Raw genomic sequence first — 9,379 nt, 5'->3', positions numbered from 1 at the left:
CGCTCTCTTGGTGAAGAACTTTTTCCGAACAGCCAGCCTAAGCATCCCCTGTGGCAGCTCCATGCTGTTCCCTTGGGCCCTGTCGCTGGCCCCAGAGAGCAGAGACCGGTGCCTGCCCCTCCGCTCCCCTCATCAGAAAGCTGTGGGCCACCGCGAGGCCTCCCCTGGGTCTCCTCTGCTCTGGGCTCAACAAGCGAAGCACCTTCAGCCGTTCCTCACACCCCTTGCCCTGCGGAGCCTTCGCCATCCTCATAGCCCTCCCTTGGAGGCTCTCGCACAGTTTCATGCCCTTCATCTGCTGTGCTGCCCACAGCTGAACGCAGTGCTTGAGGAGAAGCTGCAGCAGGCCAAGCAGAGCGGGACGATCCCTTCCCTCGGCCGGCCAGCAGTGCCATGTCTGAGGCACCCCAGGGCACGCTTGGCCCTTTGGGCTGCCAGGGCCCGCTGCTGGCTCACATCCAACTGGCCGTCGGCCACAACCCCCAGCTCCCGTTCTGGGGGCCGCTCTCCAGCCTCTCACCCCCCACGCTGTACGTACAGCCGGGGCTGCCCCTGCCCAGGGACAGGGCCCGGCACTTGCTCTTGTTAAACTTCCCACAGGCGGTGGCTGCCCAGCTCTCCCCTTTGGCCAGATCCCTCTGCAAGGCCTCTCCGCCTTCGACAGAGTCAACAGCATGTCCCAGTTCAGTGTCAGCCACAAACTCATGCAGGTTTCCTTCCAGTCCCACATCCAGGTCATTTATGGGACCTTTATAGAATCATAGACTCATAGAATATCCCGAATTGGAAGGGACCCATAAGGATCATTGAGTCCAACTCCTGGCACCACACAGGTCTACCCAAAAGTTTAGACCATGTGACTAAGTGCACAGGCCAAACGCTTCTTAAATTCAGACAGGCTTGGTGCAGTGACTACTTCCCTGGGGAGCCTGTTCCAGCGTGCGACCACCCTCTCGGTGAAGAACCTCTTCTTGATGTCTAGGCTAAACCTCCCCTGCCTCAGCTTAACACCATTCCTGTGGGTCCTATCACTGGTGATTACGGAGAATAGGTCAGCGCCTGCCCCTCCACTCCCCCTCATGAGGAAGCTGTAGACCGTGATGAGGCCTCCCCTCAGCCTCCTCTTCTCCAGGCTGAACAGGCCAAGTGACCTCAGCCACCCCTCATACTTCTTCCCCTCTAGGCCCTTCACCATCTTTGTCACCAAAAAACACCTGAGGGACAGTGCGGTCACTGGTCACAGGACACACGGGTTCGTGAGGGAAAACTCATGTTCAACAAACCTAATTTCCTTTTTTTGGTAAGCTCAGTCTCCCATTTGACCGAGGGAGCCAGCTGAAGTGATCTTTTTGGATTTCAGTAAAGATTTCAACATGGTTTCTGACTGTATCCATCTGGACCAAATGTCCATCACAGAGCCAGACAAATGCACAATACGATGGGTTATACAATTGGCTGAGGGGTCAGGCTCCGAGGGGTCTGGTAAAAGGGGCGACATCAGGCTGGCAGCCAGTCATGAGTGGGGCTCTGCAGGACTCCATTTTGGGGCCAGTTCTCGTCAATGGGCGGTCACCAACTGCATGAAGTTTAACAAGAGCAAGTGCCGGGTCCTGCACCTGGGACGGGGCAACCCTGGCTATATGTACAGACTGGCGAACGAGACGCTGTAGAGCAGCCCTGTAGAGAGGTATCTGGGAGTTTTGGTTGATAGCAAGCTGAATATGAGCCAGCAGTGTGCCCTGGCAGCCAGGAGGGCCAACCGTATCCTGGGGTGCATCAAGCACGGCATTGCTAGTCGGTCGAGGGAAGTGATTGTCCCGCTCTACTCTGCTCTGGTGCGGCCTCACCTTGAATACTGTGTGCAGTTCTGGGCACCACAGTACAAAAAGGATGTGAAACGGTTGGTGGGTGTCCAGAGAAGGGCCACAAAGATGGTGAAGGGCCTAGAGGGGTAGATGTATGAGGAGCGGCTGAGGTCACTGGGCCTGTTCAGCCTGGAAAAGAGGAGGCAGAGGGGAGGCCTCATCGCAGTCTACAGCTTCCTCACAAGGGGGAATGAAGGGGAAGGCACCGATCTCTTCTCTTTAGTGACCAGTGATAGGATCCAAGGGAATGGTGTCAAGCTGCAACAGGAAGTTCAGGCTGGATATCAGGAAGAGGTTCTTCACCAAGAGGGTTGTTGCACACTGACAGGCTCCCCAGGGACATAGTCATGGCACCAAGCCATGTTTAAGGAGTTTAAGAAGCATTTGGACTATGCTCTTAGTCATATGGTCTGAATTTTTGGGTAGACCTGTGTGGTACCAGCAGTTGGACTCATTGATCCTTGTGGGTCCCTTCCAACTTGGGATATTCTATGATTCTATGACTCCACGTTGGAGCAGGGGAAGAGAGTGACCATGAAGTAGCAGCAGAGACGAAGTGCTATAGACTGACTGCAAACCCCATTGTCCTGTTCCCCTGTGCTGCTCAGGGGGAGAAGGTGGAAGAGTGTGGATGAGGGGAAGGTATTTCTGGTTTGTTTTCTTTGCTTCTCACTTTTCTAGCTTGTTAGTGATAGGTAATAAATTTCTTTAATCTCCCTATGGTGAGTCTGTTTTGCCCATGATGATAATTACTGTGTGATCTCCTGGTCCTTATTTCATTCCTCGAGCCCTTTTCATTGCATTTTCTCCCCCTTTCCCTTTGAGGAGGGGGAGTGAGAGAGCAGTTATGGTGGAGCTCAGCTGCCCACCTGAGTAAAACCACCACACATGATGACAGCAGCCAGTTCTCTTAGTACTCTGGGATGAATCCCATCAGGCCCTATAGTCTTGTATGCATCCATCTGGAGCAGCAAATCCCACACAAATTCGGGGTTTGTTGGGAGTTTATTGTTCCTGCAGTCACTGTCCTACAGCTAAGGGCACCTGGGGTCCCACAGCCCAGCATCAGTGTTGAAGACAAAGGCAAAGAAAGCATTAAACATCTCTGTGAAGTCGATGACCCTGTTTGACCATCCCCATCAAGTAACAGACCAATGTTTTCTCTCGTCCTACTTTTGCTGTTAAGATAGTTTAAAAAAAAAATCCTTTTTATTACCCCTCACAGTACTGTCCAGCTTCAACTCAAATTGAGCTTTGGCCATATGAATTTTCTCCCTACAAAAGCAAACAGCATCACTGTAGTCCTTCCATATTGCCTGACCTCACTTCCGGCAAACAGAAACTTTCCTTATCCACGTAAGCTCTAGAAGAAGGTCCCTGCCCATCTGAGCCAACCTTCTGCCACGGCTGCTTTACTGGAGCTGGGAGCGGCGCTGGCACTTTGCCTTCAGCACCCTGGTCAAAGGGTGGCAGCTCCGGGCTCGGCACCCAGCTGTGCCCCATTCCCTGCAGCCTCTGATCCCGCTCACCTCTGCTCTGCCATCTCTCCACATTGTCCCATTGCTCACAGTTTCATTCCTCTCTAGATGGGTGGAGACGAATGAGCTCAGACAGCGGCTCTCTCTGGAGGTCTGGAGAGGCCCCTGCTGGGGATAAGCCCCTCGTGCTTGCTGAAGGTCATGGGCTGGGCACCCAGCTATGATGGGGTGGTGGTGCCAGCCCTGCAGAGATCAACAGACATTGCCCCAGGGCCAGAGCTCCTCCCAGAGGGTTATTGCAGCCAGGAACTGGGCAAAGGTTGGGGGAAGTTGGGCGTAGCCTTGAGATTTCTGCAGCTCTGCTGGGTGCATGAGGGACCTCTCTCTTGGTGGGGCTCCCTTGGAGAAGAACCCCTGGGTTGGCTGCCTGCCCCCTAGGGGACATCTCTGAGATGGGGCTCCCCTGGGGCTGTGACTGCCCCAGCCTCACCGGCCATGCCAGGAGCCTCCTGACTTCCCTCGTCACTCTGCACCTCCTCCGGCTGGGCTCAGGTAGGATCCTGCAGGGCTGCTGGGGGCTCTCCCCCCTGGGCCTGGCTGACGTGCTGCTGTGGGGCAGGGGAGCAGCTGTGGGACAGGGGGGACCCGAGCCCACAGCTTGGCCCCCAATGGGTTTCACTTCCACTTTGGTTCTTTCATGCAATACGGGTGCTGCCTTGGCTGCCCTTTCTGGCTCTTCTTCACCTGCCCAAATGCTGCAGAGGGGGCTCCCACTCCCAGCACACCTCCTTCTCCTGCACGTCCTCCCTCTCCCTCCAGTGGTTTCCCATGGGACACGGGGGATGCAGCACGCACCAACTCATGCACAGCTCGCCCCTTGTCACTCACTGCCCCTAAATTTACAATGGCAAAATCTCACCGCCTCTCTGTGCCCTTCTCCATTGCCCAGCCCAGCTCAGAGTGGAGGGACCAGGCCACCCTGTCACTGCCACCGTGGGGCAGGATGTCGTGCTGCCCTGCCACTTGTCCCCTCCACGGGATGCTCGCATCTTGGAGGTCAGGTGGATTCGGAACAGGTTATCTGAGACAGTGCACCACTACCACAATGGAGAGGACCTGTACGGGGAGCAGATGGAGGCATATGTCGGGAGGACAGAGTTGGCCAGAGATGGTCTCTCTGCTGGAAGCCTGGACTTGCGAATCACGGGGCTGAGACCCTCTGATGACGGCCAGTATGTCTGCACTGTGGAAGGTGCTGATGCTTATGATGAAGACATTGTGGAGCTGAAGGTGTCAGGTTAGTGGCTGGGGTGATGCTTCCAGGGGAGAGTTTACGTGTCCTTTTAATGTTTCAGCTCTTTCACAGCATGGAGCATGCCCATGGATGTGAAAGTAATATTTGGGGAGAGAGCTCCATGGATATTTTTGTCAGTTTTCACTGGTGTCCTTGAAGACATTAATCATAATATCGTGAGGGCACTGGGCACAGGCTGCTGAGCAGCTCCTTCAGCTGTGTCAGCAATGTGACCAAACACTGCACAGGGAGAATTGCAGAGTCCTCTGAGCAGCCGGACGTCTGCTTTACTTTTGCTTTGTGTGCTGCGGGAGACCTGAGACGTTGTCAGGAAGTCTTGGGGCTTCTTGAACCAGCATGACTCGATGCCAAGATGCTGCCTGGAGGTGCTGAAGCTTGCACCTGGGTTTTCAGGATGATTTGGGGACACTGGCATTGTGCAGCCCTGCTCTCTGGGTCTGGCACCAGCCAGGGTGGTTTGGGGTGACGGTGGGTGCATGAAGTGCCCGGTCCCTGAGCCCCTGGGGCCATGGCTGTGCTGGGCTGTGTCTGGCATGGGAGCAGATGGGGTCTTTGCCTTGGAACTGAATCTCTCTCCAAGTCAAGCCCCAGCCACGGGCTCTTCCCCCAGCCACAGGCACTGACCCCCACCTCTCCCTGGGGGGCTACGAGGCCGGAGGCGTCCGGGTGCTGTGTCGATCGGCCGGCTGGTACCCACTGCCGCAGCTGCTGTGGAGGGATGCTCGCGGGCAGCACCTGCCCTCGGTCTCCCAGTCACATTCCCAGGACCAGGAGGGGCTCTTTGAAATCGAAGGCGCCGTCATCATGACCGGGAGTATGGAGGGGCCCTTGTCCTGTGTGGTCAGGAGCAGCCGCCTCCAGCTGGAGCGGGAATCATCCCTGCACATCGCAGGTACAAATAGCACATCCAGGTTGAGGTGTTCCTGGCACCTGCACTTGTCCCAAGCCCGGAGAATTCTGGGTCTTGCTTTTCCACCCACAGGCATGTAAATGCAGCCCTTTTCCTGTTGCCTTTTCTCAGCTCCCTTCTTCCACAACGCCCAGCCCTGGATGGTGGCTCTGGCTCTGGTCCTCGTGCTTTTGGCTGTGTCCATTGGCCTCGGTGTTTATCTCTTTCGAAAGAAAGGTAAGCTGGCAGCGCAGGGATGGAGCGGAGGGAGGTGTTCTGCAGGGACCCGCATGGGTCTGGAGCGGGACAGAGCCCTGGCCCAGGGAGGTGCGTAGGAGGAGGAAGGGAATGTTCTCCTGGGGATCCCAAAGGCCTTAGGATCCTCTTGGGCCTGTGCCTTGGGCAACGAAGGCAGGGGAGAAGGCAAGGGGCCTTGGGTGGGAGGCCAGGGAGCATGGCTGCAGCGTGGGGCTGGTGGGAAGGCCCAGACCCCCTGCAGATGTTCCCACCGAGCAACCAAGCTGCTCTGCTGACCTCCTGTTCCTCCGCCTTTGCTTTTCAGCGGCACAGAGCCGAGAGCTGGGTGAGTCCTTGCAGTCCCTGCCCCCAGCCCCTGGGGAAGTGGTGTCCCTGCGGGAGGGAATGGGCTGGGTGGGCTCTGGGGGCTTGTGTGCTGGTGGCTCGGGGGTGCTGGAGGAGCAGCTGGAGCCTGACGGGGGAGTGGGGAGTGCTGGGGCTGGGGCTGCCCTGGGCATGGGACACGGCCGGGATGGCTGAAAGGAATGGGGATCAAGGTGGGGATGGGGAGTGAGCTGCGGAGCTGCCCCGCTCTGCACTGATGCTTCCAGGACAGGAACGTCCTCCACCCATCCCCATTCACTTCCACTTGTGTTTTGGTGGCACAGTGCAGAGAGCTGCACAAGTGTCTGTTCTTAATGCTACAAGTCTTGCAAAATGCTGGGCCTTGGTCCTTGTTAATCTCGTCGCTACAAGTCTGGGAGCAAGGTGGTCTGTGTGCATGCATGAGAGCAAAAAAATTTGGGGTCTAGCCATGGAAGCAGCAATGCGGTGAAAGTCTCTCCACTCTGACCATTCATTCCTTTTGCTTTTCTGTAGCAGCAAAAAAGGATGCAAAGCTGGGTAAGTCTCCTTCCACAAAGAGAAGGCATTTGGTGTCTTCCCACAGGCATACGCCCCTCTGACCATACATTGCTTTTCTCTTTCTTTTTCTTTTCCAGTGAACCAAGGTGCAGAGATAGGTGAGTGGCCATCCCTGACCTGAAAGAATTTGCTGCATAGACAATGGATGAGAAGTTTTTTCCCTCTGATCATGCATTCCTTATGCTTTTCTTTCCAGAGGAAAAAGATGCAAGACTGGGTGAGTCTCTCTTCCCCCCACAACTGAAGGAATTCGGGGTCTTTGGTTTGTAGCAGCCATTGATGAGAAGCTGACTCCTCTCATTGATGCATTCCTTTTCTCTTTCATTTGTAGACGAAATAGCTGCAGAGCTGGGTAAGTCTCACTCTCCAAACAGACAAAAAAAAATAATAAGAAAAAAAAAAAAGCGTCATAGGGAGAGGTATGGGATCAGAAACTGTGCCCTCTGATCATATTTTGCTTTTCTCTTTCATTTGTAGAGAAACAAGCCGCAGAGCTGGGTGAGTGTCCCCACGCTTGGGCCCCAGGGCAACACCAAGGCGATGTGCAGGGGAGGGTGGGCAGCTGGGACACAGCAGGCCAGGGCTGGACCCTCACTCTGCCCACACCCACTGGGCACCGGCTGTGGACTGTGACCAGCTCTCCCCTCTCATTCCAGCATGGAGAAGGTGTCTTCTGCCTCAAAATAGAGGTAGGTGTGCACTGAGTTGCCCTCTGCGGTGCTTCTGCCCTTGCTGGGGCATGTTCAGGAGCCAAGAGGTGCCCCACCTCCTGCCCCGTGGGGCAGCTCCTGGCCCCGAGCTGGGGAAAGCCTGCCCAGGGGTGAGCTCTGCCCCTGATGGCCTGGCTCCTTCTGTCCCTGCAGTGAAGGTGACCCTGGATCCGCACACGGCTCATCCTGACCTTGTTGTGTCTAACGACAACAGGATTGTGAGACGGGAAAGTAAACGGCAGCAGCTTCCTGACACACCAGAGAGATTTGGCAATCGGTGCTGCGTGCTGGGCCATGAGGAGTTCAGAGAGGGGAGACACTGGTGGGAGGTGGAGGTGGAAGGGTCGTTGCTAAAGTATTCTTGGTGGGCTGTGGGCGTGGCCAGGGCATCTGTGAAGAGGAAGGGGGAGATCAACACAAGCCCTGAAGAAGGGATCTGGGCTGTGCAGTATGATGACAGGCAGCTCAAGTCCCTCACATCTCCTCCCACCCCCTTGTCCCTGTCCCCTGTCCCCATGAGGATCTGGGTCTGTCTCGACTGTACCCAGCAGCAGGTGTCTTTTATCAATGCTGACAACGGGGTGGAGATCTTCACTTTCACAGCAGCCTCCTTCAATGGGGAGAGCATCCGCCCCTGGTTCTGGCTGAGGACAAGGAGCATCAAGCTGTGCCTGAGGGACAGCACCCTGTAGACCCTGTCCCCAGCCCCGGGGGGCTCCTGCCCTTCTCCAGCCACTCCTGCGTCACCTCTCCTTGATCCTGCAGGAGCAGCACAGGAATGAGGGGCAATGGGGCCAGGGGCTGCCCCGTGTTCCTCTCTGTTGCTGGAGGAAGGCTGGGATGCTGCAAGCAGGGGCCAGGCCCCTTGCAGACCCTGGGCTCTGCCCTGTACAGGGCTCCTGTGCTGGGGCACAAGCCCTGCTGGCACCCGCGGGTCTCACCCTGCCTCTGAGCCCCAGTGGGCAGCACAGGGGCTGCAGCAGCTCTCCACGCTCCTCTCCCCTCTGCTTGCACTGCTTGCAGACCCCCAGTGCAAGGGATGTGGTCACCGTGTGCTGCCGGCCATTGCAGGCCACCTTTGCCTCCTAGTTTGGGGTTGATCTTTGCTCTGTGCCTGGTGCTGAGCATGAGCAGCCTGTGGGGGCTCTTTGTTCCCTCCTCTGGAGCACATCAAGGCGCAGCAGCAGCAGGACTGTGGCAAATAAAGTTTTGCACAGGAAGATGGAGTCTGGCAGTGGCATTTCCTGGGTGCTTTCTGTCCTGAGGCTTTGCTGCCTGGGAAGGCGTCTTGCAGCAGACCGTCTCCTTGGTGTTGGTCCTGGGAGTCAGAGCCAGGAGGAACCTAAGCTCCAGCTGCCCCCGGTTCCCCAGCTGGTGCCTGCTGCCCACTTGTCCCAGCTGGGTCATTGCCCTGCCCTGGGGGCACCCAGAGAGCTTCCAGCCTCCCATCACACAGGCTCTGCAGAGGCTGTGCACACAGGAGGCATCACCGGCTCCTGGAAGTCCTCCTGGAAGACCTCCAAGGTGGTCTCAGCCTTCAGCCCTAGATCACAGAATCACAGAATAGCCCCAGTTGGAAGGAACCCAACGGGACCATCCATTCCATCTCCTGACCCCACAAGGACCACCCAAAAATCAGACCCTGTGCCTGAGAGCCTTCTCCAAATGCTCCTTGAGCTGCAGCAGGCTCAGGGTCATGGCTACGTCCCTCGGGAGCCTGTTCCAGTGCCTGACCACCCTCTTGGGGAATAAACCGTTTCCGAACAGCCAGCCCGAGCCTCCCCTGTGGCAGCTCCATGCCGTTCCCTCGGGCCCTGTCGATGGCCCCAGAGAGCAGAGACCGGCACCTGCCCCTCCGCTCCCCTCATCAGGAAGCTGTGGGCCGCTGCAAGGCCTCCCCTGCATCTCCTCTGCTCTGGGCTCAACAAGCCAAGCGCCTTCAGCCGCTCCTCACACGCCTT

General features: G+C 56.8%; 1 protein-coding gene across 1 annotated transcript in view; it reads right to left on the bottom strand.

The window, feature by feature from the left end:
* Positions 1–9,379, bottom strand: part of LOC118260323 (zinc finger protein 420-like) — a 337,064-nt gene that overhangs the window by 250,880 nt on the left and 76,805 nt on the right. The gene's annotated exons all lie outside the window — the stretch shown is intronic.

The sequence above is a fragment of the Cygnus atratus genome, chromosome 33 (assembly GCF_013377495.2).
Source record: "Cygnus atratus isolate AKBS03 ecotype Queensland, Australia chromosome 33, CAtr_DNAZoo_HiC_assembly, whole genome shotgun sequence".
Classification (NCBI taxonomy): domain Eukaryota; kingdom Metazoa; phylum Chordata; class Aves; order Anseriformes; family Anatidae; genus Cygnus; species Cygnus atratus.
The sequence above is the reverse complement of the archived record's forward strand: the minus strand, read 5'-3'. Positions and strand labels throughout refer to the sequence as shown.